General features: G+C 43.4%; 1 protein-coding gene across 1 annotated transcript in view; it reads left to right on the forward strand.

The window, feature by feature from the left end:
• Positions 1–7781: 7781 nt before the first annotated feature.
• Positions 7782–21727, forward strand: part of Atp13a3 (ATPase 13A3) — an 81202-nt gene continuing 67256 nt past the window's right edge. The window contains exons 1-2 of the mRNA XM_028753755.1: positions 7782–7923; positions 8600–8643. The gene's annotated coding sequence lies outside the window, so the exon portion shown is untranslated. The remainder of the gene's footprint in view (positions 7924–8599; positions 8644–21727) is intronic.

Consider the following 21727-nt stretch of genomic DNA (forward strand, 5'->3'; position numbering starts at 1 on the left):
CATTATGCTCACTTGTCTTATTGGTCAGCAGAGGTCATTTCCAAACCAATTTCACCCACAATTAGGAACCAACGTCTCACCCCATACACACAGGTAGGATAGAACAGAAGTCAACAAGCATGCTCTGCAGAGAGCCAGGTGGAGTTTTTCCCATAGGTCCCTTATCTCAGTTCCTCACCCCTCTCATTATAGAATAAAAACTGCTATAGACAATGCAACCGTGAATGGGTTCCCATAAACTCTACAAGAGTAGTACATTGGATGGAATGTAGCTTAGTGAAATAGGTGTAGGCACAAAGCCAAAGGTTGGATTCTAGCAGTAGCCAAACATGAAAAAAAGGAAGGAGCTGGGCAATGGTGGCGCACACCTTTAGTCCCAGCACTTGGGAGGCAGAGGCAGGTGAATTTCTGAGTTCGAGGCCAGCCTGGTCTACAGAGTGAGTTCCAGGACAGCCAGGGCTACACAGAGGAACCCTGTCTTGAAAAAACAAAAAACCAAAAAAAAACAAAAAAAAAAAAGAAAGAAAGAAAAGAAAAAGAAAAAAAGGAAGAAAGGAAAGAAGGAAGGAAGGAAAAATAAGGAAAGGAAGGAGGCAGGAGGCCAGCTGACTTGGGGCTCTAGATTTTAGAGGAGTGCTTCTCAACCTTCCTAATGTTGCAACCTTTTAATACAGTTCCTCATTTGTAGTGACCCCCGACCAGAAAATTATTTTTGTTGCTCCTTTATAACTGTAATTTGGTACTGTTATGAATTTCAATGTCAATATCTGCTATGCAGGCTATCTAATATGAGATGCTTGTGAAAGGGACCTAACGGTGTGCTGACCCACAGGTTGAGAACCACTGTTGCTGAGGCTGGCCTTGACCTCAAATTCACTGTATAGCCAAGGCTGGCCTCGAACTCCTGCTCCACATGCCAGGGTTATAGGAGTGTGTCAGAACACCAGCTGTCACTTAAGAAAATTTCAAAAACATTTTTTATTAACAAAGTTATATATATGAGTCGGGGTGGGGTGCCGGTGTGGAGGTCGGAGGACTAGTCTGTGGGATTGGTTCTCTCCTTCCACCTTCCATGTGAGTTCCTAGGATTTAATTTTGCATTGCTAGGTTGTATATTAAGTACCTTTTCTGGCTGAGCCAGCTTACTAGCCCCTCATCTTCAATTTCAATGCCTCTTCCAGAAAGATCCTAGAACCAAAAATGGAACCACACATGGGGCTATCTTTTTTTCTTTCCTGTTAGTGCTGGGAATTGAACCCAGGACCTTGTGGTTGCTCAGCAGTGCCTTGCCATTGAGCTATACACTCAGTCTATGGTCTCCATCTTCCCAGAAGTCATAGCCTAACAGGAAGGACAGATCTAAACAAATGTACCTGAAGGCAAAACTGTGATGATGATTACAAAGGGGGCATAGGAGATGATAAGAAAATGAAGGAAGAAAAAGGATGGCTGGCCACCTTCTCAACAGCTGAAGTGTGAGTGTTTGAGTCAGAGCTGAGTTCCTAAGAGTTAGCTTATAAGAGGAGAAAGAGGAAGGGGGAGGAGGTCGTGTAAAGCCTCTGAGGCAGGAAAGAGCTTGGTTGTATATGAGGAACTGAGAGAGGCCCATGTGACAGGGATGAGGAAGGTAGACAGGGGACCTGGGGTGAGGGTTGCTGAGCAAAAGGGGACAGGCTTGGACCTCCTAGGCCAACAAAGTTTAAATTTTATTCCTAGCAAAATGGGAAGCCATTGAAAACTGTCATCGGTAGCTATGTTCCAAAGATCAGTGACATTCTGGTCAGGATATGAGAATGATTGCAAGTGTTGAGGGTGACAGTTCAGAAACCAGTTGGAGGTAGCTGCCAGAGTTCTGGGTGAGCAATGAAGGTGACTGAGATCGTTCCTGTGGTGATAGACACAAAGAGATGTGGACAGATTTGTAATAGACATGTTATTAGATTGTCAGTGGGTAGTGGAAGAGTAGAAGATACAAAGAATGACATCCAAAAGGAAATGAAATCATCCAACAACTGGGATGCCTGTATCCTCGTATTCAAGGTAATGAGGTTCACAATAGCTAAGATATAGAATATAGAGGTGTTCCCTGACAGAAGTAGGTAAGGAAAGTGCAGTACATTAGCCAGCCTGATTGCACATACTTCTAATTCCAGCCCTTGGGAGGTAGACGAAGTAAGTCATGGTTATCTTTACCTGCATAGCAAGTTTAAAGAAAGCCTGGGATTCATGAAAACCCTGCTCAAAACAAGGAAAAATGGGCTTGGGATGTCCTGCACTGATGTTGGTCAAATGTGTATGTAGCCTTCATGAAGCCCTGGGTTCTGTCTCTAGCACTATAGAAACCAGGCTTAGTGGCCCATGCCCGTCAATACTCTTTCAGTGAGTGGAGTCAGGAGGATCAGAAGTTCAAGGTTGTCATCTTTGTCTACATAAGAAATTCAAGGCCAGTCTGAGAAACAGAACACACACACCCCCTTTGGAAAAAATATATTTAAGAGGTATGCTCTGTGAGGTAGCACACATACTTAGTTTAAGCATTCCATAAGAGGTATCAAAACCAGGCTGATCTCTTAATTCTAGGCTAGACTGGTCTACACAGTGAGTTCCAGGGCAGAAAGGGTTATGTAGAGAGACCCTGACTCAAAAAACAAAAAAAAGTCAAAGAAAACAATCAACCAACCAACCCGCTAACTTCAAAGAACCAGCCTCAGCTTGGAGAGGAGATCCTAAGGAAGGGGTGTTGGGAGAAATGACTTGAAGTCAATTGTGGGTACAAGCTGACAGCTCTGTCTTCTGCTTGAGATGGCTCTCCAGAGTGTTGTGTAAATCGCTCAGCTCTTATAGACCAAATTCCAGTCTTTTATTTGCATATCAATTCAATAGTTACCCGAGATTTCCTTTTAATTATCCCACGAATCAGCATTTTATGACCTTAGCCCCTTGATTTTTTTTTTTTTTTTTGGTTTGGTTTTTCGAGACAGGGTTTCTCTGTGTAGCCCTGGCTGTCCTGGAACTCACTCTGTAGACCAGGCTGGCCTCGAACTCTTGAATTCAGAAATCCGCCTGCCTCTGCCTCCCAAGTGCTGGGATTAAAGGTCTGAGCCACCACTGCCCAGCTGAAATTATGTATTCTTAAATTTGTGTTGTCAGAGTTCTTTCCCACAGCCTTAAGGGCTGTCCTGAAGGCCACAGTGTTTACTGTTAGTATTCTGTCTAAACTCCACTTCCACAGTTATCTGGCAACACCCAGGTATGCTCCTCCCCACAGTTACCTGGCAACAGCCAGGTAGGCGTGCCCACTATAAAAGGGGCTCCTTGCCTCCTCTTTCTCTTACTCTCTTGCCTCTAACTTCTCTCTGTCCCCTCGCCCTTCCCCTCTTCCCTTCCCCCTCTCTCCACATGGCCATGGTGGGCCTCCAATTCTCTCTTCTCTCTCTCTCTTTTCCCTCCACCCTTCCTCCCGTTTCTCTCCCCACCTTTGCCCTCTGTCCTGAATAAACCCTCTCCCCTTTGGAACTATTTGGTCTGGTGTTGTCTGTTCTAAGCTGTGCACCAAAGTCTAACATTTACTATTTTGCTAAAGAATATTAAACACACTCTCACCTTCCAGACTCATGCTGCTTCTAATTATCATGAAGTCATTAAGCTTGGCCGGGAGAACATTTCCTGAAGAAGGAACATGAAGCAAAATATATGTTTTATATAAACACGTGCCATTCCCACAGCAGCCGTAGCACTGTGGGAGACCCACGTCCTGCTAGCTCTGCTCCAGGGGTGGGAAACCATCACAATGTGCCTTCCAAAGCCATGTAAGACTCCACAACCAACCAGCAACAAAAAGAAAATAATAGGGCTGGAGAGATAACAGTGGTTAAGAACACTAGCTGCTCTTCCCAATAATCCACATTCAATTCCCAGCACCCATATTGGATGTCTCACAAGCACCTATAACTTCCTATCAAGGAGGTCTGGTACCTTTGGCCTTTTGTGCATGGGTATTTACATGTACATGCTCACCTCACTCCCAGCATATAATTTAGAAAATAAAATACGTCTTTTTTTTTTTTTTTTTGGTTTGGTTTTTCGAGACAAGGTTTCTCTGTGTAGCCCTGGCTATCCTGGAACTCACTCTGTAGACCAGGCTAGCCCCGAACTCTCGAACTCAGAAATCCGCCTGCCTCTGCCTCCCAAGTGCTGGGATTAAAGGCATGCGCCACCACCGCCCGGCATAAAATAAGTCTTAAACAACAATAAAGGTAGGCAGGGAGGTATGTATGATCCTGAGTCTTGAGGGGAAGGAATGGGCTATGAGGATGCAATTGAGAGTTACTAATGTACATGCAGATGATAGCTACAGCCATGGTAGACAAGGTTACCCAGGAAGAATATGTTATTGCATATATTAGAGGTGTTATCTTGGGCTTTCAGGCAGTGTGTGTGTGTGTGTGTGAGAGAGAGAGAGAGAGAGAGAGAGAGAGAGAGAGAGAGAGAGAGAGAGAGAGAAGACAAAGGAGTAACGAAGAGGAAGAATTCCGAGACTACATAATTAAACATAATCGTTAGAAAAGGTGTCTCAAAGACGGAGAGCTGGTGAGGAGGAACAAGCCTGGAATCTCAGCACCCACTGGAGGATTGTCACAAAATTTTAAGCCATTCTGGGGTACACAGTGGGTTCCTATCAGGCCAGGTGACATAGAGGGACATTGTCTCAAAAATAAGTAATGGACTGGAGAGAACTGACAGTCTTCTAGAGGATCCAGGTTCAAGTCTCATCACGTATATAGCAGCTTGCACCTGTCTGTAACTCCAGTTCCTGGCGATGACAACCTCTTCTGGCTCCAAAGGGTACCAGGCAGGCATGTGGTACACAAACATACATGCAGGCAAAAGACTCACACATATGAGTGGCCTTAGTCTAAAAAGTTTGGTTGCATCTTGAAGTCTGAGCTTTTCAAGTTTGTTGTCTTGAGACAGGGTCTCATATAGTTCAAGCTGGTTTTAGACTCACTTTGCTTCCACCTCCCAAGTGCTGATTTTACAGGCAAGGAAGGATCACCAAGTGTGGGCTCGTAGTGTGTTTTAAAACCCCAAGTGCTGGGCTGCAGAATGGCAGGCAGGTGCTAAGCCTGACCACCTGAGTTCTATCCTTGGGACCAACAGCCTGCAACCAGAGAACCAACCCCAAAAGATTGCCCTCTGACATCCACTCTTGTGCCATGATGTGCCTCCCACCCCCACAAATACATGTAATAACAAACAAACAAACAAACAAAAAAAGCCCAGTACATTGAACTTAGGGCTTTAAGTAGGTGTGCATTTTAGAAAGGACTTTGGAGGCAGGGTAGAGGATGTGCTCATCAGAAGAAGGCTGTCGGAGGCTGCCAAAGCAGCATAGTTTAGAAAGGATGGATGCCAGAGGGAATGGAGGTGGGAATTTGACGTGAATCGGAGGGCTTGGTGACTCATCCCGGGTGACTCATCTATTCCTAATTTCCTAATTCAGATGGTTATGTGATGGCGGTGCTAATATTTTGGGGAGGGGCAGTTATAAAGGCAGAGGACTAGTTCGGCTTTGGACACATTGTTGGTGTTTCTTGTGAGTTCTCCATAGAGATGCATGACAGGCAGTTGGATATTTGATTCTCTGTTTTGTAAGAGACATCTGGCTGATGTGGGAGTTCAAAGCAAGGGTGGAGATGATCCTCCCTGAGTTGAGTGAAGCCAAGTGGGCACAGCTGCCGGCTTAGGGTGCTGCTCTGCATTTCAGGTGCTGCTTCACAATTGGTGCCACTTAAAGATGCCACTGAGGAAGGCAGAGGTCTTAGTTACAGAGTCGTGACAACTGGGAGAGCAAAATCTTCTGCAAGCAGTAGAGTAATTTCAGAAGGTGAGAACACCCACCGTGGTAAATGTGTCAGAGAGATGCTGAGAGGTAGCGCTGAGGACAGTTCTGCCCAATGGTGGGTGACATGAAAGTCAATGGTTACTGAGTAGAACTAAAATGATCCCTCTCTCTCTCTCTCTCTCTCTCTCTCTCTCTGTGTGTGTGTGTGTGTGTATGTGTGTGGTCAGCTTGCCAAGAGTTGAGAGTTGAGGAATGAGGAAGTAGAGGCAGCCAGGGGGAGACCATTGTTTAAGAGGGTCAGAAACACTTGATGGCTAATTGAAGAGGGCACTCTAAGTGGATGGTTGCCTTGCCAGTTTTACTTTAGGTCCTGGAGAGGCTTGTGCTTGTTTAAAATCTGAGAGGTAAATAACCAGCTGCTAAGGAAGCTGGAAGGAGTGTGTGCAGGGTTTACTCAGCCCTACCCAGGCTTCCTCAATCTTCTACCACTTACTCTGGCACAAGTGAGCTAGGAAACACACTGAGGGCTGAAACACCATGGTGAGCAGGAGCTGGGAATACACAGCTGTGGCTCATCTTCGTTTACTGTGATGCCCACATCACCTGGTAAAAAGAATTCCATGACTGCCATCCAGGCCCTCACCACCGCGGTTGGAAAGCAGGAGCAGCATCCTTATTGTTCCCGATGAAGTATATTAGGGGCATGTATCTGGGGCACATTACTGACCCAAATGAGGTGCCATTCTCTGCTGTGGATCAAGAGGCTGGAAGCTCCATACCCCTGGTGGACTGTGCCCAAGTATGGGACCAGGAGCTGAGCACAAGCTGTTCCCTCCTCTAAGACAGTCAAGCAACTAAAAGTTATGTTTGTAGGAAGGCGGGAGGACAATAACGAGTGATGGCCAGGCGGCTGGGATGCAGGTGAGGTAGACTCAGAGTGGAAAGATGGCGGAGCTGGAGGCAGCAGGTGGCAGGCTCGGCTTCCCGCGCTCAACTCGGAGCGGAAGGCAGTGAAAACCAAAACCGCGATTTGAATATCCGGGCGAGGCAGTGCCCCAAGATAAATCTCCTGTGGAGGGAAGTATTTAATTTGCTTCCAGTGCTGTCGGAAGAAACTCCTCCCTGAGGCCGAGCTGTCTCCGGTGTGGAAGCTTTCTCTTGCCTACCTGACTGTTCTGTCCCACGCCCGCGGGCTGGGTCAGGAGTTCCATTGGAATTAAAGTGTTCTTTTTGGTATAGGTGGGGATAAAGGAGAGAAAGAATCTGGTTCCGGAGCTAGGATTTCGCTGTCCACTTTGCTTGCACAGGCGTCCTTTTGATTGCCACCCTAGACAAGTCTGCACTTACCACTGGGCCTCAGTGTCTTTTTAGAAAATGGGGGTCTAGACTACGATCTCCTTGCGTGACAAGCAACACATAGTTAATCGCCTCCAGCAAAATGAGTCCTGAGCAGCATCCCGCTAGCGGTTCTTGCTTGGGCGGGCTGGGGGCCGCTAAAAGCGAGGGGGTGGGCGGGACCGGAGGGTCGCTCCGCCCCCTGACGGCCCCTCCGCGCTGGGCGCTGGGATGAGGCAATCACGTGACCTCACATCCGGCGCGGGAGTCCTGAGCTCGCGGGGCGCTCCCCGTGTGCCCGCCGGCCCTCCCCGCAGCGTGACCGGGCGCCGTGGCCGCGGGGAGGGGGTCCGCTTCGTCGCCGACGGCGGGAGGCCGCTTCACAGCGCAGACCGTCCCCCTCCCCTGTCGGTCTTCCGCGCCGCGCTCCCTTGTTCTCGCCCTGCCGGGCTGCGCGCCGCTGCCGCCGCCGCCGCAGGCGCCGACAGCGGAGCGCAGACGCCCCTGCGCCCGGTGCGGCCCGGGCCCCGTCGCGGCGCCTCTTGTTCTCACAGCCCGAGCCGCGACGCGCGGCGGCGGACCCTCGAGCCCGAGCGACCCGCGGCCGCCGGCGCCGGCCGAGGGCGATGGGGCTGGGCTGAGGAGAGGCGGCGGCGGTGGCGAAAGCGGCCCCCCGGCCCCCTGCGGCCTTTTGGCTGCCCGGGCCGGGAGGCCGCGGACAAGTCAGCACGGCGGCGCGGCTGGTGAGTGACTGGGCGAGCGGGGTGTGGGGCGGGAGGCGAAGGTGATGGGGAGGCTGGAAGAGGCGAACGGCGTCGCCCGGGTGGCCGGTACGGCTGCTTCCTCGACCCGAATTGGACATCACCTCTCTGGGAAGGGGTGTGTGACTGGGAGAGGGCGCGGAGACCCGGCTCTGTCTGGGAGCACGTGTGGGTGTGGAGGTCTGGAGTGCACCCGCTGCGTGCGGCCGGCCCGGTAGGCCAGCCGCTCTAGAAAGTCCAGAAGGTGATGTGTCCGGAGGAGGAATGTGGGAAGGGCCCCAGATGGGTCCGTGCCGGTGCTGACTGTCTGAAGCCTAGTAGCCCCAGCCGCTGAGGAGTGAATTACCCTGGCTATCAGCACACTGACACTGATAACCGAGGTCCAGAAAGGAAAACGGACTTGAGGTGTCAACACTTCAGATTAAGAAGAGAGAGAGGCAGGGCCTCGAGGACTAGAAACACCCAGACCCCTTTGCACTAATACTCTGGCCTCGCCTTCACACAGCACGGACTGTTGGTCCGATTGGTATCTTTTCTGGTGTGGTGTGGAGTTGGGAATGGGGGAAGGAATGGTATTTGGCGATTGACAGTAACTGTTTGGGGCTTCCCAATTTGGAAAGCTTTTGTGACAGGTGTTCATTGTTTACTTTCCCCTTAGGTCTGACAGAAGCATCCTAGGATCTTGGTGTCTGGACATAAGAGGTATGAATCACTTACATAATTAGCTCCGAATCGTTAATGTTTTAGAGCTATGTTTAGTGGTTTGTATTAGTGCAAAATGGATGGGTATGGAGTCATAAACCCAGAAACTTACATGATTCTGAACTGAATGGAGCATATTTGGGTATGTTAATGGTCATTTTTGATCTGTGAAGCAGGGCATCAGGATTGCTTAAATCGAAGAAATGTGGGGTCTTTCGTGGTGAATACCATCCTAGAGGGTTTGAGGTTAACATGAAAGTTTATTTATTTTTTACTTAACATATGTTTGAGTATGTTTGTGAAATGCCCTCGGAGGCCAGGCCCTTAGAAACTGGAGTTACAAGTGGTTATGAGCTGACTGGCTGTGGTTAGGTCCTCAGAGCAGCAATGGAGTTTTACTGCTGAGCCTTCTGGAAGGGCCAGCATATCATTAAACGTGCTCCACTTTTGATTAGAACCAAACCTTTTTGCTAAACTGACATTAGTTTTGTTTTCCTGGAATATATGTCACATTCTTTTTGAGGATTGTTGCTTTGCTGAATAGGCTGTAGTTGCCAAAATAGATTGTGCGGACATCCGTTCAGGGTTTAACAACAACTTCAAAAGTACATCTGTAGCCAGGCAGTGGTGGTGCACGCCTTTAATCCCAGCACTTGGGAGGCAGAGGCAGGTGGATTCTGAGTTCGTGGCCAGCCTGGTCTACAGAGTGAGTTCCAGGACAGTCAAGACTATACAGAGAAACCCTGTCTCGAAAAACAAAACAAAACAAAACAAAAAAAAAAAGAAAGAAAAAAAAAGTGCATCTGTTTCTGGAAGTTTTTTTTTTTTAAATAGTAAGTTTATTAATGGTTGTTATGGAAAAGGAAAAAAAAAGATATTGCTTTAGCCTCCTGAACTGTTGTATTACAGGCAGCATCATAAGTTTAGCCTAGCGGATAACTTATTTCTTTTCCTGGTATTAACATTTGCTCTCCCCACCCCCAATCATTTGACATTAGATTAGGTTGAGGGTCGAGTAGTTGAGATTTTTAAACATTGTTAGAACAGCAATGCCTAGTTTGGTTGTGGGATTAGGCAGGAAAAGATATAATGTATATGTTTCATTTATGTACAGTTATAATTAGATGAAAGTATTAAATGGCAGTATATTTTTGAAAACAAAGTTGATAAGCTTCAAGCTGATGGAATGCTATGATTGATTTCTTTTCCCAGGACAACCAGTAACAGAAATTGAAATTTTAATTTAGAATTAGTTTGAGATAATATAAATTCCTATATTGGTATTAAAATAGTTTTGCTGGGCGGCGGTGGCGCACGCCTTTAATCCCAGCACTTGGGAGGTAGAGGCAGGTGGATTTCTGAGTTCTAGGCCAGCCTGGTCTACAGAGTGAGTTCCAGGACAGCCAGGGCTACGCAGAGAAACCCTGTCTCGAAAAACCGAAAAAAAAAATAGTTTTAGATAGTCATAGATAGTAGAAAAAAATCTTATGTCCGATGAGGGGCTTGGTTCTATTATCAGATATTAGCAGTAACATTGTTCAGCATGTTTAGTTTGTCCTTAATAACCAGCCAGTTCCAGTTTCCCAAATGTTTTTTTCTTTCTTAAGAAAATAATGTAGCTTTATCTTATATGCATTAGTGTTTTGCCTGAATGTCTGTCTGTGTGAGGTGTCGGATCCCCCGGAGCTGGAGTTGTGAGTGCCGTGTGGTGCTGGGAATTAAACCCAGGTCCTCTGGTAGAACAGCCAGTGCTCTGCTGAGTCATCTCTCCAGCTCAAGATGTTCATATTTCAAGTATTGATTCTTCTGTGAATAAGTGTTTGGGGTTGGGATATAGCTCACTTGGTAAAGTGCCTGCTGGATGTGGTGTTGAATGCTTGTAATTTGTGCAGGGGAATCAGAAGTTAAAGGCATCCTCAGCTACAGACTTAGTTTAGGGCTAGCCTGGGCTACATGAGACTCTGTCTCAAAAAAGAAAAAGAAGGAAGAATGTGTGTTGACACTTATAGAAAATTGTAATAGAAAGAGTTCATGGGATTTGGGATCCCACCTAACTGATAACTCAACTTTGTCAATGGCATAGTTATTGAGATATTGTACTATGTACTAGGCCCTAAAGTAAATACTTTCTTTTCTAGATGAGGAGATAGGTTTTGCAATAAGTTCCTAGTTGTATACTTACACAAACCAAGAAATAAGAACTTCTTCTGTGTTATAGACAGTAATATTAAACTTCAATTGATTATGGTTGTCTTCAAAGTTCTTAAACTGTAAGTTGCTTAACTGTTCTTTTTTTCCCTTTCCTGTTTCATTTCAATTTACAAAGAACAATATTTCCAAGAGGCTTGAGGGCCAGTGAGCACATGTGAAGGGGGGAGCACTCAGCTAGCTCTTCCTAGGTTCCTTTCTTTTCCTATGCATTGTGCTTGAAAGACAGGATTTCAAAGTGGTCTTCATAATGATGGTCTTACAGAAAATGGATTCTGTGTTTTGTGATACTTGAATTTGAATTCAGGGGTTCACAGATGGTAGGCAAACACTGTTCAGAGCTATATCCCCAGCCCTTTTTGTGTTTTTAAATAAAATTTTTGGTAAAGTCTCATTGAACTTGCCCTGGTTGACTGGCCTTAAATTAAAATTCTCCTGTTCAGGAGTCCCAAGTAGCTGGGATTATAAACCTGTGACTTCAGGCCAGTAAAACAGGTTATTTGGTAGTATACTTGGTGGCCTACACTAACTATAAGTACTAAATATGGGAGCTTGTATGTGACTAGACCATACATTGAACAGGAGTTATCAGCTTAACAGAGGTGTGGTTAATCTAGTAACTGACATCTGTTAAGTTGATAGACTTGATGTTCTCTAAAATTCTAGTGCTGACTGAGTTCTGAATGTAGTAGCTTCCCTTCTGTACAGCTCCCACCCATAGTTTAACCTTCTGTGGTTTCAGTTAACCACCATTCACCTGTGGTCTGAAAATATTAAATGGAAAATTCTAGAAATCTAGACCAGTGGTTCTCAACCTTTGAGTTTCAACCCCTTTGACAAACCTTTATCTCCAAAATATTTACATTTCGATTCATAACAGTAGCTTTGTGTTGTTTTGAGTAGTTATAAAATTTTGTTTTTTCCCTTTGTTCTGGCCTAGACCCTAGTCAGCCTTTGGTCCAGCACACTCATTGTCTGTGTCTACTAGTTGGTTACTAGCCATTGTAAGTATCTCTACATATTTATATAGCTAGCAATTCTATCGTCCAAAGAAAAACTAGAAATTGCTTCCTTTAAAGGTAAGATACTTATTTGAAGAGAAAAAATAAAAGGAGAGGTAACATCTACATAGCTTTCAGTCGTATAATGTTAAGTTGCTTCATTATTGTAGACAATCTTACTGTGCTTCAGTTATAAGTTAAACTTGTGCCGGGCAATGGTGGCACACATCTTTAATAATCCTAGCACTTGAGAGGCAGAGGCAGGTGGATTTCTGAGTTCAAGGCCAGCCTGGTCTACAGAGTGAGTTCCAGGACAGCCTGGGCTATAAAGAGAAACCCTGTCTCAAAAAACAAAACAAAACAAAACAAAACAAAAAGAACAACAACTTGCTTTTAGACATGTGTGTATAGGAGAGAACAGTATATACAAAGTCTGGTGCTACCTTAGTTTGATGTGCACTAGGAGTTCTGGAACTGTCCAGTTGGTTTAAGGGGACTGTTGTATGACATATCTGATCTGGTTAAATCTTGATCTAAGAGTTGGGTTACAGCATTTAGCCTTTGGCTTTTTGTAACTTTCTGTTAATTGAAGCAAACTGGCCTATATATACAGAGTAACTGTAATCTTGAAAACCATGTTCTTGGTTTCTTATTTGAATTCTCTTACTTTGAGAGATAAGTTCAGGATTCACATACATGTTTTAGTTTTAGGCTTTAAAAAATCAAGTGTTCTGGAATTATTTAATCTTAAAATTTTTATTTATTTGTAACACATAAAAGTGTTTTTATTTTACAGGTGTTTTGCCTGCATGTATAAACCGTACAGCATTAGCATTTTCTACTCTTGGACCTTTACTTTAATGCCCAATACTTTTGTAAAGAAAACAAGAAAAACTAAATAACAGAGTAAACCTAACCTACTATTAAGATACAGTTCGGTCTTTCTGAAGCTTTCTTTCATAGGTATTCTGCATGTTACCTGATTGCTCTTTGCAAGGGAAGACTTGTATAGCACACGTGTGCCCAGTGCCTAAGGAGATTAGAAGGAGTGTCAGTCCCTGGAACTGGGGTTATGAATGGTTAAGGTAACCAGCCTGTTACCATAACAAAAAACATGATTACTACTAGTCACTATTATTACAGGTCATATTGGGATCTTTGGTAGACTCTGAATGGTTATGTGGGAACTAGGACTTGAATCCAAGTTCTGGAAGAGCAACGTGGGTTGTTTTTTTTTTTTTTTTTAAAATATATATATATGTATTTGTTTATTCTTTGTATGTGAGTACACTGTTGCTCTCTTCAAACACACCAAAAGAAGGCATCAGATCCCATTACAGATGGTTGTGAGCCACCATGTGGTTGCTGGAAATTGAACTCAGGACCTCTGGAAGAGCAGTCAGTGCTCTTAACTGCTGAGCCATCTCTCCAGCCCCAAGCAATGTGGTTTTTTTTTTTTGTTGTTGTTGTTTGTTGATTGTTTTTTGGATTTCTTGGTTTGAGGTTTCTGAGATAGAGTCCCTAGTCCTGGCTGTCCTGGAGCTTCCTTGTAGAACAAGAGCCTTGAATTTACAGAGATCCTCCTGCCTCTGACTCCCAAGTGCTGGGATTAAAGGCATGTGCCACTACTCCTGGCCACAACAAGTGCTCTTAACTGCTGAGTTACCTCTCTAGCTCTGTGTCTGTGTGTGTGTGTGTGTGTATTTATTTTAATCATATGTGTGTATATGTCTGTGCTTGTCCTTGGATTGGAGTCTAGGTGCCTACAGAGGCCTTGGGTATTTGAAATCATACTTGGGTACTCTGGAAGAGCAGTGTTGTATGTTCTTAATCATTGAGCCTTCTTCCAGCCCCAGCTTCATCTTGAGTAAAGTAATTATTTAAAAGAATGTCTTGAAGTTATTGATAACCTGATAACCAATGATAAACTTAAGATAGTTAAAGCATTAGCATTACTGATATTGAAAGTAACGTGTATGGTTGGGGACGGTGCTGTGAGCCTGTAGTTCATGACTGAGGAGGCTGAGGAACATGGATGACTGATGCTAGAAGCTTACTGAGACTCTGGCTCAAGAAGCCAAAACAAGTTGGCTATGGTAGTGACGATTTGTAATCTCAAGAGGCTCACTGAAAATTCAAGGTCAGTCTGGGCTACTACCTAACAAGACCCAGACTCAAAAATAACAAAACAACAAAATAACAAAAAGGGGTATTAACAAAATTGAAAAAAATATGTTTACTACAATGATAGCTTAAAATTTATTTTTATGATAATTACTACTTCTTAGTCTAGAAAAATTTGAGTGAAGAAGAGATCTATTAAAAAAATGGAATGCAAATATCTGAAGCAAAAGTTATTTTAGGATGGGAATTGCTGGAGAGTTCCACAGAACAATTCTAACACCAGATCTGTTAACGTCTTGGACTAACCCACAGGTCATATTGTGACCTTTGATGGTGAAACATCTTAAAATAGATCTTACAGTATGAAATTAATTTGTGAATTACAACTTTTTCTTATATTCTGTAAGTTTTCCCTTAGAATTAGCAATCAGGTAACATGCAGAATAGCTATGAAAGAAAGCTTTAGAAAGACCGAATTGTACCTTAATAGTAGGTTGGATTTACTCTATTATGTAGGTTTTTTGTTTGTTTGTTTTCTTTACAAAAGTATTGGGCATTAAAATAAAGTCCAAGATTAGAAAATGACAATGCTGAGAAGTAACAGACTATTTACATTGGTTCTTTCTTACAGAAGACGTTGGTGTCTGGGGGGAAATGGCAACATGCTAATAAAGGGTCTAGGTTGAATTCCTCCTTCTTTGTCCGGTAGGTGTTCTTCAGGGTCTTTTTTTGCACTGTAACCAGTCTGGCAGAGATGAAGATAGTCTAAAGAGACATGTGTTCATTAGACTATTGAAACAATGGACCCCCCAAAATTGGAGCTCCCCCAGGAATCTTTGGATTTAAGGAAGGGAAATCTTTGGTTTGGAGAAGGGAAAGCAAGCTTAAAGCCTAAGACCCTATGGGGAGGGGAGGGAGGATGGATGGACGACAGACAGTACTCTTCCCACTCCTCCCAGCAATTTACAACTTGACACACTACCTTAGAGATGAGAGAAAGGGTGGAACCACACTGTGATCCAGACTGGTTAGTAGAAATATGTAACTCTAGCCCTCTTAAACTTTAACCTCATGGTAAGACTCAGAAGGACTTGGCCAGGGTCGCTGGATCTCTTTGTCTCTCCTCACACAACTGTTTCATTGGATTATTGCATATATGTAGAGGAGTTTTGATCCAGCAGTGTGGATGCTGTGGCAGAGGATCACATCCAAAGACCTTCTAGGTCTGTGTGATCTGTTTGAATGAAGATGCTCCTTTAATCCCAGGAGACAGGCAGGCAAGGAGATCTCTTGAATTCATGGCCAGCCTGGTATAGAGCAACTTTCAGGTAAAGAAAAGCTTAGTTCAGGCGTGGTGGTTCACACCTCTAATGCCAGCACCCAGGAGACAAGCATGCAGATCTCTGAGTTCTAGTCAGTGAGTTTGGTTTGACTCAATGAGTTAAAAAGCAGTGCAGTGGAATTGCGTCCCTTTGAGTTCATGCAGTTCAGGGCAGCTCCACAGAGGCAACTGAAGCCAGAAAACAAGGAGCCAGAAGATTAGAACAAATTGCCAACATATGCAGGTATTGTGTGTACATACATGTGCACTTGTGTGGAGGTCAGAAGACAACTTCAGATACTTGTCAGTGGCCATTTGCCTTGGTGTTTGTGTTTGGGGGTGGGATGGGGGGGCAGAGATAGTGATCACAGGTTGATATTGGGTGTCTTCTTTGTGACTTTTCTACCTTAGTTTTTTGAGACAGGGTGTTTCTTACTGAACCTGGAGCTTACTAATTGGCTAGACTGTCTGCAAGAAAGCCCTTAGATCTGGCTGTTGCCCTTGCAAACCCCTGGGGTTACATTTCCCTGCCATTTCTGGTTTTTATATGGGGCCTGGGGATCAGAATTCGTGTATAGTAAGACTTTCCCTTTGAGTTATCTCTGCAGCCTCCTACTGTGTGTGTGTGTGTGTGTGTGTGTGTGTGTGTGTGTGTGTGTGTGTGCGTGTGCGTGTGCGTGTGCGCGCGCGTTAATGTGTGTGTTTTCTAGGTTCCTGGAGGAGGTTGTTAGCTACCCAATATGGGTGCTGGAAAGCAAACCTGGGAAGAACATGATGTACTTTTAACTACTGAGCCATCTCTTCATCCCCTATTCTACTTTACTGTCCTGTGTATGTTTTTTAATGTTTTATATTGCATTTTATGTGTTTTATCTGAATGTGTCTGAACCCTGTGCTTGCCTGGTGCCTTAGGAGGTCAGAAGACAGTGTTGGATTCTCTGGAACTGAAGTTTTTAAAAATTGTGAGCCATCATGTCGATGTTAGGAATTGAACCTGGATCCTCTGGAAGATCGGACAGTGTTTTTTTTTGTTTGTTTGTTTGTTTGTTTGTTTTTCAAAATAGTGTTGTCCTGGAATTCACTCTGAAGACCAGGTTGGCCTCCAACTGCCTACCTCTACCATCCAAGTGCTGGGATTAAAGCCGTGTGCCACAACCATCCTTCAGCCATCTCTTAACGACTGGTCTATCTCTCTAGCCCCTCCTTGTTTTTGAGACCATGTCTCTTATTCTGAGGCCAGTGAGCCTCAGGGATCTGCTTTTCTTTAGGCTGGGTCCAAGCCCTGATTATTTTGATTGGCTCTGGACTGGCCCTCTTTAACACAGGACTTTTCAAGTGTTTTACCTGCTGAACCCTCTTCCCCACTTCCTATCTGTCACTTCTGTGTGCATTAACTCTTGAGTGATTCTCAACCTGAGTGTCAGCCCCTTTGGGGGTCACATATCAGATATTCCTCAAATCAGATGTTTACATTATAATGAATAGTAGGAGAATTACAGTTATGAAGTAGTCAACAAAATAATTTTATGGTTGGGGTTCACCACAACATGAAGGAACTGCATTAGAAGGTCACATTATTAGGAAAGTTGAGAAGCTCTCTTCTCTCTTCTTGAGAGAAAGAGGAATTACTTTAATGGATATAAATAACATTGTGATGGGTTTCTATAGGGAGGGTTACAGGTCAGGAAGGAATCTGACTAAGTTAGTTGGAAAAGTGGTATAAGATTGAGATGTGGAGCATTTCCAGACTCAAAATTTATTGTAGGATTTTCCCCAGAAAAAAGATTCCACCTTTGGTCTTACCTCATGTCATTCATTTGATTGCATTACCAGGTGCTGGTTTGAGTCTCTCATACCTTAAGCTTTTAAGGCTAACTTTGATGTCTTAGTAATTGCTCTGACAGTTGGAGTAGTGGGGAGAAGTGGCAGGAGTCCTCTGCCAGAAGAAGATGGAAAGAACAGTCAGAGAGCTTAGTGGCTTGAGGTGGCTTGGAGGATTAACAGCAGCTTCTTAGCCAGACCAGGTTTGTGAAGGCATTCTTGCTTGGCTAAAGAGTATTGCATAGAAAAGAATGGAGTCAGGAAGTGGTAGAGCAGTTTGAAGAGCTGCAATTTGTGCTCTTTGTGAAAGGGGTGTAAAGTTTCTAAGTGTGAATGATAGCAGTTGGAAAGTGGGAGATTGTAAAGGCTTTTACAAGTCTTGTAATTAGTTTTTTACTTGGGACCCCTCTTCCACAGTGTTAGAAAAAGAAATACATATTTTACATTGTGAGACTTTAGACACTAGCTAGAGAACAGTGTTTTAAACTTCGTTTTAAACTACCATTTATCCAATTTATATGAACGGGGAATCTTTTGAAATGCTTTGGATGTATTCTCATTAATTTGAGAAATGACATTGCAGACAGTGACAAGCTATTGAGACTTTATACAGGGGAAGTAGAGAGGTCACAGTTAGTTTACATATAGATGTGATTGAGGAAGACTTGGAAAAGGACCTGAGTTGGAGCAACTTCTGTGGAGATAGGGCTGGTGAAGTGGAGTGAGAAAGGATAGAAATAATGCCCAGTTGGATGTAGAAGGTGTTAAAGAGTGGAGTCTAGGGTGACTGGTAAATTTCTTGCTTTAAACAAATCATTAAGGGGTGAAATGAATTGAAAAGTTTGAGGGGCAGGATATTTTGAAGAAAGGTTTAATTTTAGCTGTCTGTAAGAAAGGTTGGAGAGGTTCAATCTGTGGGTCTGAAAATGAGAGATGAGTGCTGAAAACTGATGGGTGGTTGTTGTCATCATAGACATTCCAGTAGTGTTCCACTTTGTCCCCAGTGACATTGTTACAAAAAAACAGCCCAGGTGACATTAACGATTAAGTGATCATGGAAGTAGCAGCTTGATAACCTGTCTATTTGCCTTTCTTTCTAGGCTACTATAATGTAAACTGTAGTTAAGCAGAATTATCAGGGGTAGAGAGGTCATTTGGGGGCCATATTAGAAGCCAGAAGCCTGGTTACTGTTTTTCTCATGAATAAATGATTCAGCTTTATTTGTAGCAATAATTGGTTTAGTGGATCTTTAGAAAATAATCCTGTGAAAACATATGGCAATGTCATTTAAAAAAAAAAACTTGTTGGTAAAGCTTTTTAATGTAGTTTAATCTCATGCTTATCTGTCTTGTCTTTAAAAAGATACCACTTAGGCCTGGACTTGTGCTTGAGAATCCAGTGGTATGTTGCTTGCCTGGTGTGGATAAGACGTTGGGCTCAGTCCCCAGCACCTCAAACAACAAACTACAATATAACACTGGCAGTATCAGTAGTTTTGTAGATGTCCATGAAGGTGGTTTCTAGGCTAAATATACCTGTACATATTAGCCTTCTCTGGGACTCACAGTGTAGTCAGGGAGATCTGCCTGCTTCTGCCTCTTGAGTGCTGGGATTAAATGAAAGTGCCACCATACCCTTCACTCTTTTTTTTTTTTTTTCCCCAAAGGCATAGTCTTGCTATGTAGCCCAGGCTGTCCTTTGCTACCTGAATATATTTTTATAATATTCATAGACCATAGTTGTTTGAGGTCTTTTGTACTGCATTGAATCAACATAACAGATTTGGAATTGAGAAAAGGAATAAAGCAGAAAAACAAACTCATACAATTTCTAAAGTTCACATAAGCCAGGTCTTTAATCCTGGAAAGTTGAAGCAGGAAGGTGCAGAGTTAAAGACCCATCTGTCCATTATAATCAGATCTTCAACATACAACTTTCTCCTTCTCTGACACACAGTTACAATTGTTAAGTGTACAGGGTTGTATCTTTTGTAAAGAATAATTTCCAACTGATTTTGTGCTTCTTTGTGATTGGACCTTCAAATCAGCAAGCCTGGAAGAGTGAAATATGAATCATACTGTATTAAAGATCATGAATGAAACAAATCTCGATTTTTTGAAAGCAGTGCTGCAGTAATGCTATTAAAATGAAAGTTTTCTTCTTTTCCTTGTCACTATTCTCTAGTCACCCTTTCTAGCCTGGCTATTCCTTTCTACTCTGTTGCTGTATTTTGAGTCCTTTCTGTGCATGCTATTACTTGTTGACAGTCCTAATGTAGGTAGTTATTTAAAATGCATTAGTAATTTAAGACATGTACTTACTACTAACGATGTACATACATCAATTTTGAAAAATAAAAATACCAACTTTGAGCATTCTGCTGACAGCAACAGTAGCATTTAAAAAGCACTTCAGTTGCCGGGCAGTGGTGGCGCACGGCTTTAATCCCAGCACTTGGGAGGCAGAGGCAGGCGGATTTCTGAGTTTGAGGCCAGCCTGGTCTAGAGTGAGTTCCAGGACAGCCAGAACTACACAGAGAAACCCTGTCTCGAAAAACCAACCAACCAACCAAACAAACAAACAAACAAACAAAAAAAGCACTTCAGTCTTAGCTGTGGAAAATAGTAGCCTCAGAATTAATGAGCATTGATGGTGATTGGTTCTAATGCTTTGGGAATTGAGAATCTGCATGATGTATACAGCAGTCTCTTGCATGTATGCCTGAAGACCAGAAGAGGGCACCAGACAGATATCATTAAAGATGGTTATGAAGCACCATGTGGTTGCTGGGATTTGAACTCAGGACCTCTGGAAGAGCAGCCAGTGCTCTTAACCTCTGAGCCATCTCTCTAGCCCCTCTCAATTGGTTTTTGATTGATCAATAAAGATGCCAGTGGTCAATCGCTGTGCAAAGGGAGATGGGGTGGGAACCTTAGGTTTGCTCTGGCTGAGACCCAAGAGAGGGGAGCGGAGAGAATTGCTAGGTTTTGGAGAGAGACAGATCAGATTTAGAGCTATAGAAGGAAAATCATCCAAAATGTAGGTGAGAGGGAATACAACCCCCAAAAGGGCTGCCCAGAGGGAACAGGGCAGCAAAGGTCAAAGATTTAGAAGGTGTTGAATCAGGAGTTCCAGAGGGTAGCTGGGTGGGTGATTAGAACTGCCCAGCCTTTGAGCTAGTTAAGGCATTTTAAAAATAAGCTAATGTGTGTGTGTGTGTGTGTGCATGCGTGTGCATGTGCGCGCATGCGCGCGCACATTTCATTTGTGGATCCAAGACAAGTGGCTGGAAGTGCATGACCCACTGGGAGCACCAAACGCTATAGCTAATCTCACCACTACAGAACATTTAGATTTTAATCATCAGTTTAAATGTCAACCAAGTTATTGGTGATTTTAGTTAATGGTAGTATAGTTTTAAGCTGAAGCTAATTTACATTAAATGGGAGAACCTTTCATTTATTTTATTCAAAGGAACCCTTAATCTTAAATCTGAATTATAGATTTTAGGTTGGAGAAATTAGACTCATTTGGCAATTTGCCTTGCTTATATAGACAATTATTGAAATTCTTGTTTCCTTAGTCCTTATTGTATTCAGTGTCTGTGTTATATTCACTTTTGCTTGTTTTAAAATAACCTTTTGTTTCAGTGAGATTTTACTTTCAAATCCACTGTCACCCTCAGTGGGGAGGGGGACACAAATTTTACATTTAATTTTGCAGAGGAACTTGAACTCTACAATACTTAGACTTTCTTAGTTAATGGAAACAGTTTGGTGTATGTCTTTGAGAGAGGGTTTCACCATGAAACCATGGCTAACTTACAACTCATTGTGTAGAACGGGCTGGCCTCAAAACTCAGTGATCAGCCTGCCTCTGTCTTTAGAGTGCTAGGATTAACGCCACACACCACCATTCCTAACTCTTTGCTTGTTTATAAACAAATGTTGCATATTCGTCATATTTCTTTTTTTTTCTTGTATAGAGCTATCCTGGTCTCTAAAATAGATTTGATTCATTTGTTTTACTTTCATAAGCTATTCATTCATACATTCTGTTGGCACACATTGTTACACATTAAGATAGATTCTAAAGACTTAGGTTTTGTTACAAACAGTATAGTAGAATATGTTTTACCCATACATACTTAGTATAGATAACACAAGCCATGAATTTTAATTAGAATTGTTAGATTTAGGTATATATAGATTTTAAAGATGCTGTCAGTTGGCTTTCTAAAAAGATAGTATAGGGTTTTTTTTTCCCACACTCCCCTTTCTTTTCTTGGGGATCAAATCTAAAGTATATACTCTGTTTATTGATCTGTTTAAGAGGCAGGAAGGATCTTGTGTAGCCCAGGCAGGCTTAAACTTGTGTTCTTGCCTTAGGCTTCCCAAGTATTACAAGTATACACTACCACTTCTGACCCAAAATACTTTTTCATTTTTCAAGACAGGGTTTCTCTGTGTAGCCTTGGCTGTCCTGAAACTCACTCAGTAGACCAGGTTGGCCAGAGAGCTGATCGATCGATCTCTCTCTCTCTCTCTCTCTCTCTCTCTCTCTCTCTCTCTCTCTCTCTCTCTCTCTTTCCCTCCCTCCCTCCCTCCC

Source organism: Grammomys surdaster, unplaced genomic scaffold (genome assembly GCF_004785775.1).
Source record: "Grammomys surdaster isolate TR1022 unplaced genomic scaffold, NIH_TR_1.0 125956, whole genome shotgun sequence".
Classification (NCBI taxonomy): Eukaryota; Metazoa; Chordata; class Mammalia; order Rodentia; family Muridae; genus Grammomys; species Grammomys surdaster.